At 40.0% G+C, this 16108-nt stretch overlaps 1 protein-coding gene across 18 annotated transcripts in view; it reads right to left on the reverse strand.

The window, feature by feature from the left end:
* The window catches only part of CAMK2G (calcium/calmodulin dependent protein kinase II gamma), a 278435-nt gene that overhangs the window by 251490 nt on the left and 10837 nt on the right, over positions 1 to 16108 (reverse strand). The gene's annotated exons all lie outside the window — the stretch shown is intronic.

Raw genomic sequence — 16108 nt, forward strand, 5'->3', positions numbered from 1 at the left:
AAGGGTACATACGCCTTATTGTGTTCTGTGATCTGCCTGACCTTCACTTAAAATAAAAAAAAGTAAAAAAAAAAAAAAAATCCCTTTTATGTGATCATCTATCTTTCTTAAAATCCACCTGAGTTAATGATCAACATCTTGAGTCAAGTCATAAGCTTAACAATTACGGATCTTTCATAAAAAAGGTTGGGGTGTTTTGTTAAAAGATACTAAATAACAGTGGAACTTTGCAGAACTTACCAGATGTAATAAGAATCAGTAACCTAGTGGTTACATTCATCTAGCATTTTGGAGACAAAAGTCAAGAAACTGATTTACTCATAAGTATACTTAACAGGAGACTGACTAATGCCTGATCACCATGTTATTGGTTATTCTAGGAGAAAGCGGCTTATACTTAGCTTTTAGAAAGCTCTCTGTGGTTTAGTTAGGGGGAACTACACGTTTCTCCAGCAACATCACAGCGATTGTGACCCCCCCAAGGGCCCACATTTGGAAAGAAGGCTGCAGTGACAAAGTGTTCTCAACGTGGAAGAGGCCCATGACACAAAACTTTCTTCCACCCCTGCCTCAAAGCCTACTTACATGAAGCATCAAGTATTCTGAATTCAGACAGGTTATCTCACTTTATGCGCTGTTGTCCTATATTCCAATTTGTAGTTACATTACCTTTAAAGTCATGACGTGATATGTTGAAAGGATATTTTTTCATGTTTTATGGTGATGGTGTTTTTTTAAGCAAGAACTCAGATAACTTAACTACAAGATTCATATGCCTTTACCTAGAACACACTATTTTAAAACACGCAAAGTACTTCAGTTAATTGAGCACAATTAAATCCTAAGAATATTATATACTGGCTGATGTTGCAAACATCTTTGCTAAAAGCATTTCTTGGCAGTTATCAATAAGATCTTAAAAGGCAGGAAGAGCCTTGAAGTGCATTTTTAAGTCCTGAAAGCAAAACAACGAAAGCGTCTAGATAGAGATATAGCCTTTTTAAACCTAAAACAAAGAGAATTTAACAGGATTAGCAGTGAAAGACAGACACTTTCACAGATAAACTTGCCTGAGTTCATCCAAATTCAACAGCAACTTAGGTCATCAAATTAAAAGAAGCTTTGGTGGTTCACTGGAAGCAAGTCTGTGGCTCTCAGCCCAGTTTCTAGAGAACAGTTACTCATCAAAAACATGCCTCTATTTGGCTTTCATACTAGGGGTTTCAGAAAAGACCAAGGAGTGAAAATACACAGAGCAGTTCTCTTAAACTATATCATATCAGTAGCCTTTTTGGAACCTGACTGAATAGTACTAGCTATAACACCACGTGGAGAACGTAACCCCCTTTTGTTCAGTTGAGGATAGGCAATATAATCCATGAATAAGAGCAGATTTTTACAGTATCATTAATGTAGATTTTTCCCAAAACATTTAACATATTCAGTAGGTGGGAGAGAGAGTTCAGGTGATTCACCATTGAACTTCTCATTCTTGAAGTAAAACTCTGTTTATAGCATATTACAACTTATCATTATGTTATTGTCATGGGATTTCTTCTATACAGTCCTTCCCCATAAACTATACTGGGGATAAGGCAAGACTTCTTTCTAACAGGAACACTACATGAACGTATTGTGCTTTTATAAGACAGAGCTACTCTACACAGACTCCAGGGAGGCTGGTGAGACTCAAGTGCTTTTGCAGACAACGGAATCAGAGGTGTTGAAGTATCTAAGATGACGCCACAGTACCACCAGGCCTGCAGGAATGTAAGGGTCATGGCTCATCCACCCAGGCTGAGCCATCTAGAATTTCATGAATTATCAGGTCTCATTCTTCCTCTAAGGACCAGCCTGTAGACAGGAATATTTCATCCAGTTACTTGGAAAACTTTCCACACAAAATTTTTCAGTTTCATGAGTGTGCATGTTTCTCCAAGCGTAAAGGACAAAGCTGGACACTGGGAAAGGGCCCAGACCTTCTGAGAGGCTACAAACAAGTAATATTTCCCCAAGGAAAAAAGGGAGTGTGAGGGGGAGGGATGTCCTCTTCCTTAGAGATATTCTGTTATACGAGCCTATAAAAAAAACCTAAGAGCCATAAGTTTACTGTGATCAGTGACCCCACAAAGAAAACCTTCTTTGAGAAAAATTATTGCGTACACTTCTCCAAGACACCCACGGACTTGGTGCTGAGCACCTTCTATACATGATCCAGTTCTCTCATGCTGCTTGATCAGATTAATACCGTGCCTAAAAATCAAACCACCTCCTTATGTACTGTTTATGAATACACACACACACACAACCAAACTGCGTCTTCTGCTTTACAAATGAGGGAGGTACGGGTCCAGAGAAATCCTGCCATAAATGCTTTCTGCATATCATTGCATGGTACATTTGCACTCACCCAGCTCAGCCAGACAGTAAAAATAACTCTCTCTTGAAGAGCAGAGACATCCATTTATCTACTTGTTTTTCCACCTGTTGACATTTTTCAGAGAGGCACTCTGTCTGGAAACGACACTGTACTTTCATGATGAACTCTATGTGCTTTACTGGACACAACCAAGATGTGACTCATTGCTCTGAGATGTGTAAACGTTAAACCTGTTTCAGCTGTGGAGGCTTAGACTTGTCCAATACGGATAGGCATTGGTGGCAGAACTGAAAAGAGAGGACAAAAATCTGGACTTCGAGGTACATTCTCTGCCTTCTTCAGCACTACATCATGACTTTCTAGAATTCCTTGAGTCACACCTCTCTCTGAATTTAAACATTATTTGGCTATTGGGATCATAAAACCATGACAGTTACATACTAGGGAACATAATAAGGGCAGTGACTCTGGTTAATGCAAGGACTCCCATTATTGTTAAGAGGTAAGACAGATAAAGTAACTGCAGTATTTTGGGTAACTGTGCACTAATTGATTACTAGCATAATTTTGCAAGAATCAGAAAAAATGTGCAGCATAGATAAACATCATATGATGTGGTCTTGCTCCTGCCCTGAGGATATTGCAGATAAGTTAAATGTATGCATACAGAAGAACAGTTGCACTAATAACCATTCATTCAGTGAAACCTTCTCATGCAGAGTAATTGAAAATGTTTTGGCTTAGACGGAAAAGATTCTGTATCAAAGAGGATATGGTAGGACTGGAGAGAGGGAAGATTTATGTATCTCAGGAGTGTGGAAACTCAAGAAAATCTCCTAGCAGTGTAGAACAGCAGGAATCAGGAAAATCACTAAACAGAGTAAAATTTAGCTGCATATGATTCAGTGAGGAAGAGGGGAAAACGAGGTGGAAAGCAGCTTTGACTGTCAAAAATTCAGAAGTGAGAGTATGCCAAAGCAGAGACTGCACCTGGTCTTAACCCTCACACGCATATTGTTTTCTACAGTTACATCCTCATTGCCACTTGCTCAGCTTGATATACAGCACAGGTGATATCCATCACTTCTACAGAGCCAGTACAAGGTCTTAGCACCATATAAGACTTACTGATAAGTTGAGTGGTGCCAAGTTATGTGAACTAGAGTCAGCTTCTGAGTTATCTTCGAGGCCTCTAATGACTGTTACCAACCAGGGCATACTTATCTAGCAATTGTTAACAAAGTCTCATTTCCCCACCTCCCATTTCCTCCCCTAAAATTCAAAGAAATAACCCGCAACCATTATGACACACAGCAGCCATGACAGATGAACAATTCACTTTCCCATACAAGAGACATTACAGCTCTAGCCTATATCATTCTGGCAGAAGATACTGGTATCAAGACAGCATACCTCTCCCAATGGGACTGCTGTCTATTTTGTCTACTATTTGATGATCATTCCTGACTCTGGTATGTAGTAGAAATGTATGAAACGAATGTAGTAGAAAAAAAAATAGCAAGTAACACTTCAGAAATAATTCAGTATGAATATACTCTTTCACAGGGAAATGCTGTGGCAGAGCATGTCAGCATAACAACAAATCCTGGGGAAGCTGCTTTAATAGATTAGCCTGAGAGAGATGCAAGCATCGTATTTCTGTCAACAGATAAAGGAAGACAGGAACAAAATGAAATTGCAATATCTCTAGCATATCCCCAAGGCTTTTCTCAGGGGCCAGAGAGTTCACCTGTGTATGTGCCAATTATACAGTCAGTGATGACCAAGGGAAAAGGAGTGGGGGAAAGGATTCTTCTTCATGTAGCTATTAGACTTTGATGAATTTTCTTCTTGTGTGACCTATGTTGACAAAGCAGCAGAAATTCAGATCTTTCCAAATAAACACTGCAAGCAGCGTGACTCAAGGGAACTCTAAATTTAGTTTTAGTTTCCCACAGAAAAAGGGCAGCCTTATACTTCCAGACTGCACGTCTTATTTCAGATAAAGCAAAATGTTTTCACAGATCACTTCATGGGGTGAGAATTTAGGACTTGGCCCTGCAAGATCCCAAATCTCTTGTTCCACTAACGCCAAACTCACTTTGATGGTTAAACCTCATACCTTTATTGCCATTAAACTGGTTTAGATTTTGTTTTCTAGAAAAAGCCTTACTAACTTTGAGCCCTTCTCCTATTTCATGATTGCTAGTAAGTGTTGACCTGCATAGAGTTCAGCAATACAGAACAGCATTAGCAATGAGAGCACATCCGGTTGTTACAACATTTGCTAGTCTTGAAGAAAACGTGCAATAACACTTTAGCATCCACTACATTTTGCAAGAAATCTGGAACAAATCATTAGGTGAGTTGTCTACACACATGTGGCTAGAATCAATGCCCTCATTAGAAGTGGCTGTCAGTTGTCCTATGAAATTTAAGCTACAACAACAGCCTCCTCATTGCTGATGTTCCGTTTTCGACAGCTTCAAGTGAAAACCATACTGGTCTAAGTTCCTGTTTCAATACACTACAGCCAATTTCCCAAGGAGAAGACAGCTCTTTTTTTCTATGCTAGCAGTTTCATTACCTCTGAAAGTGCCAGTTAAAACCCAAGCCCACCTGTTTTTGCCCCATCCCTCACCCCACCCCTTTTAAGCATATTCCAAACTATATTTATTAATACTGGTAAGAAAAGCTGGCATCTTCTGCTTTTTATTCCTATTGTGCCTGCGCATTATGTGCCATTCTCGGAGAGGAAACTGGGCTTCATTTTGGCTTCACATAGACAACCTTTACAAAGATTCTCACGCTCCGTCTTTCCCAACGTACCTGAGCTCTTTAAGTAATTAATGAACAGGAAGAAAACTCTCCTTGGGTTTCATTTTCTAATCAGATCTTGCAGCTGTAGCAGTCAAAAATAGCTTTTTACTTATAAACAGATAAGATTTGAGATAGCTAGCAAGAGGCAAATACAGAGCATTCCAAAGCCACTTCCAAGAGTCAAACTGCACTTTAAAACATTACTTTACAAAAAAGTATGAGTTATCTGAATTGCACAAATGATCTGACAGTTCGAAGCAACACTTCCCCAAACCATTCCAGAGCTGATTAATTGTTTCTATAGAAGTTTGGCTATTGGCTTTCCACCATCACACAGCTTTACATTAAAGATATAAAAAAGACACATTTCCTCTGGTAGTTCTCTGTAACAGTAGCACAGTAGCATCTTCAAGCCCCAGTCAAAATCAAGAACTCTTGCAGTATACTTCATATATATGAACTGTTTTGAAAAGCTCGTTTCCCAAGTTACACAGGGTAATCTCTAAGAGTCACTGCCTCTGGGAATATTAAGTCTCGGAAGCAATCAGAGTACCAGTGACTTCCTTTGCTACAAATGTATAGGCATTATCCACAGGACAGTAGTATATGATATTACACAGAGGAAAATTCTGAATTTCCTCCTAGCTCCGTCCATTGGCCTAGGATAAAGATCAGCTCAATGAAAACAAAATCCATTATTACATTAGGGCATTTAATGGGGAGAACAGAAAATAAGTCAGACCCTGGAAAACCACGTAACTAAAGAATTAAGTGTTGTGATCCAATCAGCTCAATGAAAACAAAATCCATTATTACATTAGGGCATTTAATGGGGAGAACAGAAAATAAGTCAGACCCTGGAAAACCACGTAACTAAAGAATTAAGTGTTGTGATCCAATCTACTTTCTGGGCTTTCAGTATTAGAGATCCCCATTTCTGAGCTTTTCTCCTCAGGCCTCCTCAGATATGGGAATTACACATTTTTATTTAAGAATCTTTATGATATTAAATAATCAGAGAATTCAAGAGTTCTAGTTGTAATAAAAAGTCTAAAATTGGCAAAGTGTTAGAGTAAACAACTTTGAATGCTGAGCTAGTGGGGATTAGAAAATTACCTAAACTTAAGTAACAAAAGCAGTCTTTTTCATCTGATAAGAGACAAAATTATGCCTCTGAAAAGAAAAGACTAATAACAACACTCCAGCCTAGAAACAAGAAGCTATGAGTCTGAGAACACCATTGCCACAGGAGAACTCTTTTAAGGCTTAGCTGGCTGACACTGGGGCTTGTGGGCATGGTGAGACAGGTAGTCTGCAGCTGCATTTTGACTTAAAGCATCTTCTACACCACTGTGTACGGTTCATGAGAAGGCTGTAACCTAAGAATTTTAGAGGATTACAGATGCAGGTGAAGAATCTGTGTTTCAGACCGTGAGCTAATGACAACTAGATTGCCAAAGGATTAAATCGGATAGATGATACACGTGGTGTGAAGGGAGCCTGTCTCATGACCTGTCACTGAATTTGCGGTGATAGCTATGTTTTAGTATTTTTGAACAGGTTACAAGTGACTTGTTTTGAAATGAGATTTTGTAATAGCTTTCATGCACATGAATCATTTTTGCTTCTTTTTAAAGTCTTTAGTTCCTCTTTACTACTTTGAACTGAGAACTCTTGTCTCATTCACACCAAGTAACATACTTCAGGGACTTGCTCTTCAAACACTTCACTTTAAGTTGCACAGTATTGCAACACTGCAGTTCATTTGAAATGAATAGCATTATCTGGTCTGTTCTGGTTTTATGGAAGGTATTAACTGCAGTTGCAGATTCTGGCATTCCTGCACAAGGTAAACCCACAAGAAAAAGCAAAAAAGAAAATTATGAGCAGAGATTATTCCAGGACTGAGAAAAGCACATATTTGCTGTCTCTTTTAACTGGAAAAGGGACTGTATTACTTCCTCTACATCACTGTCTGCAAGGCTTATTCCAAATAAAGATAAGGCCTTTGTGTCTTAGCAGATGACATTTAAATAATATAAAGTACACTGCTTAGTGACTTTTCTTTAGTAACTAGGTACATCCTCCACAGAAAGCAGAAATACTTGCCCTTCTACTAGCCTTCTGAGTGCTTAGTATGCCTGGTCTTCAGTAAAGAAAAAAAAAAAATTGCCCCACCTACTAAGCCTTTCCATGAGAAAGGAACGCTGGCCCCTGCTGTTTTCAAACTTCAACAGCACTCGCAAGCAGAGCATTAATTGAAATGTAGCGTATGACAGTTCCCTTCCAAACATGAAGTGGGCAGGCCATTCCTAGAATTACTAGGGGAGGGAGGGATAGATGATCTGCTAGGGAAAACTTTACAGCTCTACTTTGTACGTTGTGACAACTCCGTAAATTGTTAGCAGATGGGCTGCATTGCCAGCCATCAGCAGCTGAGGCACTTCCTATCAGTGGTTTAAGAATGATCAAGAGGATATGTTCACCTCTCAGGAGAACGTTAATAGCACTTCAGACTATTGTTACACAAATACATGCTAGAATGTCACAGACTATATTAATTCTGTCTTGGAGACTCATACGAGCTCCTCATCATCTCTCAGGGTACCTCAGTGTGCCTGAAAAGCTCTGGATACTCAAGATGTTCTGTAAGCTGTTAAAACTAATTAACTATATAGAGACACGCCTGAATGGATATTCTCCAACTTCTATAATAAAGCGTCCCATAGACTACTTATCCCTTTGCGGCTATTTGCAAAGGTATCTTTATGCATACCTCTGCAGAGTTTGCTAATCACATCACTGCAAAAAAGGTATGCCAGTAGAGACTATGCACTATTTCTTATGGTATCACTAGTTAACGTGGGCACACATTGCTGACCACCCCCACAGCTGAGCTGGTATCTGGAACATGTATAGCAGAAGCAATTTGTTCACTGCAAGAAGTTGTATTTAAACATATTAAGTAATGCTCAGAGTGTGTTTATGCACACAGTCCAAGGCCAACTCCTGCTCTGCTTCACAGCTTCCTTTGCAATAGCCAGGAATGCCTCTCAACTGTCAAGAGTTTAAGTCGAGACTGAATGAGTTTGGGAATGATGTGTATGAACGTAAACACGTACAATTCTTTTGCATTATTTCTGGGAGTTTTGCTCAAAATGAGAATGACTGTTGATGCTCAAGGAGATGAAAAGTTTGGGAACTTTCTTCCAGGTCACCTATGTATTCCGAAGTTCAGGGGTAAACTCCTTGCTCTATTAAAATTTGTGGGATTTTTGCTACTTAATTCAGTGAGATCAGCAAAGATATTTCCTTGCATGCACAGGACTTGAATAAGATTTTGCAAACTTCGTCTAAGTTCATAAGAAATTTGGGCCAAATCATAACTTAGGAAGAAACTACGGAAGACTGAGGTATAAGCTTTGCCTTTTTTTTTTTTCCTCCCCTCTTTGGACAATCTAGAACAATTGGGTAATACTAAGGATTTTCTTACTAAGGATTACTAATCCTTACTAAGGATTCACACATTCCTGTAAGTCTCTGAGATACATGCAGATGTCTTACAATAGTATAATTTATGGAGAGTAAATAAATAACGCCAGTGCAAGTTATGTCTGCATTCCTAGAGTGGGACTGTGGAAGAAAAGAGACTGTGGAGATGTTAAGTAATACCACATCATCTCTATATAAAAGCTAACATCTAAAGCTAAGTATTAAGGGGAATGGATTCTCAGTTGATGTATGTTATTGGAGTTAGACAAGTTAAAAGACTTACCTTAAATCATCCATAATGAGTAGAAGAGAACCAACAGAGTGTTCTTCTCACACTCTGTTTCAGTGCTGCATTCAAGACTACCACTGACTGTTGCTCAGCTAATACAATTTTAATATAGAAATCCTTGATAGCATTTAACTAGAGAGCTAACTCTATGACCACCACATAACACATCTGAGTTCAGGAACAGTAAGACAATCAACATCCAGTTGTATAATTACTGTGTTCATGACAAAGCACATAAAATAAAAGCAAACAGAAATAGTGCTCTCAAATGGCTCAGAAAGATTTGCCTACAGAATAAGGCTAAAAAGTGACTTAGCTATTGCCAGGCACTAATAAAGAACGAAAAAGACATTTTTTTTTTTTTTAAATAGTCTCAGTTTCTCCTTTTGCAAAATAAGGACTTATTACACGCCAACCTCAGAAGAGAATGCCAGACATTAGATATCTAATTCTACTTTGAAAACTATGTAGTGCTAGATGAACTTGCCAAGAGCACAGATATAAGTAAAGAGGTATTACTTACACTTACAGAGGAAACAGTACATCCATAAATAGGAAAGTTAATCTACCATCAGACAGATTGATGTTACTATTACTGCTAAACCACACTTTCAGTTACTTAACAATAGTAGCCTTTGGTAGAAAAAAAGGATAAGAGTCTTCACCACTGATAATGTCAAATCATGACGTATTTGTAACAAGTATTTTAGTATATTTTACCTGCACTACTTAGAGACTACAGTGGGAGTTTTGCAAGCTCAGCAGTTTTGTAAATCCAGCTACTACCCAATGACAGTCATTTTGCCAGTAAGTGAATCATGCTGCCTGTAAAGGCAACTTCACTAGTAGGATTTTCATATGTAGCGGGATGTATGCATCTGAATTCCCACTCAGTACATATTATTTTATGACAAAAAGAGCTTGCTTAGCCTTTCAGGTTACAGGACACGTAACAGGAGAAATTCACTGTCACATGACAGGTGCAGAAATAAACAGTTTCAGGCAGGAATTCCTAAGTAGGGCTTCTTGCACCTTCTTCTGAAGGTGTCTGGACTGGCCACAATTTGATTAGACTTGACAGATTAGTGGTCTGATCTATATGACAACTGCTACCTTCCTATAAAAAGTCTGTGTAAATATTTGTGCTCCTATGAAAAGGCAAATAGGAAATATTTGCTATTTCATATATCAAAGTATCTTTGTCTACTTCCAAAATAAGTACTAGTCTGAACATAGCATGGCTCTGGGGTTCTATCCGGGAATAAAAAAAAAGAAAGAAAAGAGAAACAGCCTGGAGATTTTCATGAAGCTTTGGATCATCCTATGCACATGGAAATATAGTGGCATTAGCAGTAGTGCCAGATCACTTCCCCCCACTGTAAAGGCCACCCTTTGACCTTGGCAACTGCAAGAAAATACATTCCTAAGACACCAACTGTCCTCTCCTCAATTTTGCAAGCTAGGGGGGCAGTGCTAGCTTTTCTCCGATGCGCTGTACTACTTGCAGTACAGAGCATAAGAGGAAACAGTGCGTTAGACAGATAAACCTCCTTTGACTCTGGGCAGGGTGAGAGATCCATATACTGAATCAGGAGGGAAGGAGCCCAGTTCTCCTGTCTGCAGTACTATCAGCTGTTTGTCCAGTTCTCTGGAGTGCTTCTGCAGTGTCCATACATTCAAATGTACTGTTAGTAAGAAGGAGCAGTAACTTACGAGCATTTAAAATGTTTCATGCTTGCTCAAAGATGATTGTAACTCATTATCATCATTTTAAATGTAACTCAGTTTATATTTGGATGCACTTTTAAGTTATTTTTTACTCAGTAAAAAAGCAATTATTTTATTATAATGCCTACTTCTTTCTTATGGCTACTTTTTTTTCTTGTCCCGGATAATTCTAGAGTTGAATCTTTCCTAAATTACTTTTTGCAAATTAATGCTTATATATATATATATATATATATATATATATATATATATATATATATATATATATATATATATGCATGCAAATGTAGATGTTATCACAGAAGAACGAAGCCTCAGACACTATGGACAGCTGCTGGGCAAGATTCTTTACATAGCTCTTCTGTGATAAGGCACCTCAACCCTTGGCCTCTGGCACCCGTAGTTCTTCTGTCCTGGACTCACCATGGAGTTCTACCTCTGCTCACTGCATTTCTGCACTCCCTGTTTTCATACTCCTGGGCCTTGCTGGTTCTTGCCTTTAAGTAACTTCTGCTGTTCCAACCCTGGACTTAAGGGACCCTGAGCAGGCATAACCTAAGTTATGCAAATTCAGCATACTGTACTAGTTGTCTAGTTTTGTTGGTTTCATTTGCTCTTTTCCTAACATTCTCCTATCCTACTGCTCACAGAAACTGTTCAAGCAAACCCTGCAACACCAGCTCTGGCCTGCTGAAGCAAGGCACTTCAGGAGACACAAGCCAACATCTGGCCTGGCTTACAACTCTGTTCCTTCCCCCTTTTTTGGCACTGGAGAAAAAAGGATGGCAGCAGCCAGGTTTGACCGCTTACACTTCCTCCTTCTCTCTACAGTAGTCTTGGCTATTGCATGACTCAGTATGATTTGTGCGATTTCAGTACAAAGGCCACAGCCTCCAACTCATACAGCATCTCTGAGTTTATCTACCTGCACCCACTATTGAAGGCTATATGGAAAAAAAAAAAAGTAAATACAGGCCTCTCGCTACTATAATCAACATAATTGCTTTGCCTTTTGTATGTGGAAAGTTGGCCTGAACCATGTCATAGCTCATCTGTGATATTATTTCTTAAAAAAAATATACTCATGCACCTTTTGCATTGACTTCATTTTTCTCAAAAAAAACAAAAACAAAAACAAACAAACAAACAAACAAACCCACCCCCAAAAACGCTTGCTGGTGTTGAATGGAACATAAATTCTCTTATGTAAAGCCTAACCACAAAATCCACAAAACATATTATCTGCTGTGTTATCCAGCTGTTCACTGTCCTGGATATAATATCATCTTTTTTTGCATTCTGTGCAAGAAAGCTCACATGTAATATCATCTGCTCTTGCACTGGCAGGTTTACCTCCTACCATGGCATGTGACAATTAACATTAATATCTCATATCAGCTTTGAGACAGTTGACATGCAATGAAAAGGGTTCCCAGACTGTCACAGCTGGTATTTTACAGGCTAGCCAATGAGGAGCTTTGGAGGTCCTGGCTCCAAGGACATTTCATAATCACTTTAAGGCTATTTGCTTTTGGGGTTTTAGCCGCACAAATCTATGAACCATATGAACTACAATTCTCTTTGTTCTTCAAGCCTTAAACTGGTACTAGTACCGTATTTTGCAACTAGACAATAAAGAGGAAAACCAGGTTCAAGCCTCCAGTAGTGAAGGTTACTATGTTACCTCCAGGATCCTCTCAGCTGCTGTAGTTAAAAAGCTACTATGCTGAGGTGATACACTTTGATACATCAGGTACTTCAAGCGGCTCTCAAAAACAGGTTGCCTCTACTGAGCTTTGCCAACATCAGCAAGCATAGCAAAAAGCCCTCACTGCTGATAATCACATTTGGAAATATACTTAGCGAAGTTATTTTTAACTCATCCTGAAAGCAACAGAAGTACTCATTTCCTATGGGAGGTAAAGGAAGCTGACCTCCCATGGGTTTTTGCTGTGGATGCATGAACTGTATCAAATCAGATGTGGTGTGGTTTCTTAAAAGTTTTGCTGAAGTTTAACCTCATGTTCTTCCTGTCCACTACTATGCACTTTGAAATTAAAAAACAAATGTCATGCTTCCCATGCTAGAATGAAGCCTAGCTCACTGTCGTTTCATGGACAGAACAAAACCCCCTTGTCCTCTCATGAAAGCTCTCAGCTATTCAAAGCAGCCCTGTCTGTAGAATGCTTATATGCTATCCCCAATAGAAATTTTCACCCTCAGTCCTCTGTTCAGAGTCTATCTCCTTTATCTCATTCTCAGATCTAATCTTCCTTAGATTTCTATTGCATTATTTTTTCCTCTGCCCTCTCTCCCAGTCTCCGAGAGAAACGCAAACGTAATTAAACACATACGGAATTTTTAGGCTATGTTAGAGATAGTTAGAAATTAGAAAGAAAATAGGCTTGCATGAAGCCATGGGAAGTTGTTTCCAGTCATCTTTTCAGAAGAGAGATGCTGCAAGATTACTCCCAGTTTTCGTGAAGAAAGATGCATGAGATTATGTCTCAGAGAGTGTTGCCAGCACACATATAGGGCGCATGGGAGTACAATGGGTATCTTTAGTATATAGGCAATTTAATTACCAAAAAAAAAAAAGTCACCACAGGATGTGGATCTTTTATGGCTCATGTTTTAAGTCCTAAAAGCCCACATGGTAGCTAGAGCTTTGTCCAGCAGGCAGTCTCTGCCATGTGACCAGATGCAAGCCCACCACATGACCAGATCGCAGCTGTGCCTCTCGGGTCATTGCGTCCATGGTTGTCCATAGGGTCAGAACACGATGACGCATCCTGTGTCCTTTTTTTCCATCATGTTATTACTAATTTTGAAATAGAAACACTGCTGTGTTTATGGAAGACGTATCTTTGTTGTAACAGAGGCAAATGAATTCTAGCCTCTCTTCTAAAGAGTGAGCAGAAGAAAAGCTCAGTCACACAGAAAAGAGGAAATAGCGGCAAGAGCAGATAACAAGTTATTTTCATATCACACCATCACCCTGAGGTTTCTTGTTACCTTGACACCAATTTTGGTGCTTCTTTCTTGATCTGAGGTGTTAGAGTAGAATTGTTTTACAGGAAGAGCATGAAGACACCTAGAGTCAGATCATGTGTGTCATCTAGCACACTAACCAAGCTCTCACAGTGACCAACAGTAGATGTCTAAGAAAGAATACAAAAGCAAGGTAAGAATGAAATAATAATTCCCCAAATACACTTCCCCAGCTCCGAGCCATATACAGCTCAGGATCTTCCTGAGCCAGAAACATTGTCTCTGCATTTCACAGAATCACAGAAAGCCCAAGGTTGGAGGGGACCTCTGGAGATCATCTAGTCCAACCTCCCTGCTCAAGCAGGGTCCTCTAGAGCACGTTGCCCAGGATCGCATCCAGATGGGTTTTGAATATCTCCAGGGAAGGAGACTCCACCACCTCTCTGGGCAACCTGTGCCAGTGCTCTGTCACCCTCACAGTCAAGAAGTTTTTCCTCAGGTTCAGATGGAACTGCCTGTGGTTCAGTTTCTGCCTGCTGCCTCTTGTCCTGTCACTGGGCACCACGGAGAAGAGACTGGCTTCATCCTCTTGATACCCTCCCTCCCCGCTTCAGATACTTGTACACGTTGATGAGATCACCTCTCAGTCTTCTCTTCTCCAGGCTGAACAGGCCCAGCTCTCTCAGCCTTTCTTCAGAGGAGAGATGCTCCATTCACTTCATCATCTTGGTAGCCCTCCGCTGGACTCTCTCCAGGAGCGCCATGTCTCTCTTGTACTGGAGAGCCCAGAACTGGACACAGTACTCCAGGGGAGGCCTCCCCAGGGCTGAGGAGAGGGGCAGGATCACCTCCCTCCATCTGCTGGCAACACTCCGCCTAATGCACCCCAGGAGACCCTGGGCCTTCTTGGCCACAAGGGCACACTGCTGGCTCATGGTTAACTTGTTGTCCACCAGCACTCCCAGGTCCTTCTCTCACAGAACTGCTTTCCAGCAGGTCAACCCCCAGCCTGTCCTGGTGCATGGGGTTATTCCTCCCTAGGTGCAGGACCCCGCACTTGCCTTTGTTGAACTTCAGGAGGCTCCTCTCCGCCCAACTCTCCAGCCTGTCCAGGTCCCTCTGAATGGCAGCACAACCTTCTAGTGTGGCAGCCACTCCCCCCAGTTTAGTATCATCAGCCAACTTGCTGAGGGTGCACTCTGTCCCTTCCTCCAGGTCACTGATGAATATATTGAACAAGAGTGGACCCAGGACTGACCCCTGGGGGATACCGCTAGCTACAGGCCTCCAACTAGACCATGCCACCAATTTAAGAATGGCCAGCGTTTTGATTATACAAATAAGTTTGCCTGTTGACCAGATGGATATTTTCTTTGGGTCTGCCCAAATGTGATTTCAAAGACATATTTATCTATCAGAGATTAGCATAGTAACAAACAATATCTGGGAAGATAACACATGGGAGGAAATTAGTTAACTAAAGTTTGAGCTTTAGCTCCTAAAAGCTGTAAAAATCATCAGGCAAATAAGCTCTACTTCTCAGATGACCAAATGAAACTGAAAAAATTGTGAAATAGAACATATACCCAGACTGGCCAGATTTCTGCTTATACATCTATTACGGACGCTTTCTAGTTGTGCTATCACAAATTATTCCAAATCCCTACCTTCAAAAAAGATCAGCTACAACTGTGAAAGTAGTTCTGGAAAAATAGCTATGTCTGTATGAGGGATTTGGCTTGCAAAATTATGCTGACTGCAAAACACTATTTCATTATAACCATCACTAGTTAAACCACAGCAGCTAAAACCTACATTCTAAATGTGGACTTCATACAAAAATCAAATCTTGTACGGAGATTGCCTCTACTGTGAAATTCCACAGCAAAATAAACTGTTCTTCTCTCTCAGCTTAGCATGCATCTATCGTTTTTATTATATTGCATCCCTAATAGGAGGACAAGACATCATCTAAGCAAAAGTCTACCATCTAAAACAAAGGAGATACAAAGTGAAAACATGACTGTAGCATATCTATATAAACAATTTGTAGGGTACATCCTACAGAGGGATACATGCCAAATATTAAAAAGGTCTTCCAGAGCAATCTTAAACTTATGATACTCTTGTTACTTCAATTTCAGGTTTGAGGGGTCTTTTTGATGATGCTACATCAAGTTGATGTGGGAGTTATTCATCAGTCCGTTTAGCTGGGTGTTAGTTCAGCAAAGAGCTCTAGCAACACATATGAGTTTTTCTAAACAAGAACCAGAAACTCAGCTTTCTGGCAGCACAAAATTAACTTCATTCCAAAACAAACACTGAGTCCTAAAACGACACCTATCAGACTGCAGACTTGACAGGCCATCCTGCTAAAATAGCGCACATCACAAAACAAGCCTGACTGC

This window comes from Struthio camelus, chromosome 7, assembly GCF_040807025.1.
Source record: "Struthio camelus isolate bStrCam1 chromosome 7, bStrCam1.hap1, whole genome shotgun sequence".
In the NCBI taxonomy this organism is placed as follows: domain Eukaryota; kingdom Metazoa; phylum Chordata; class Aves; order Struthioniformes; family Struthionidae; genus Struthio; species Struthio camelus.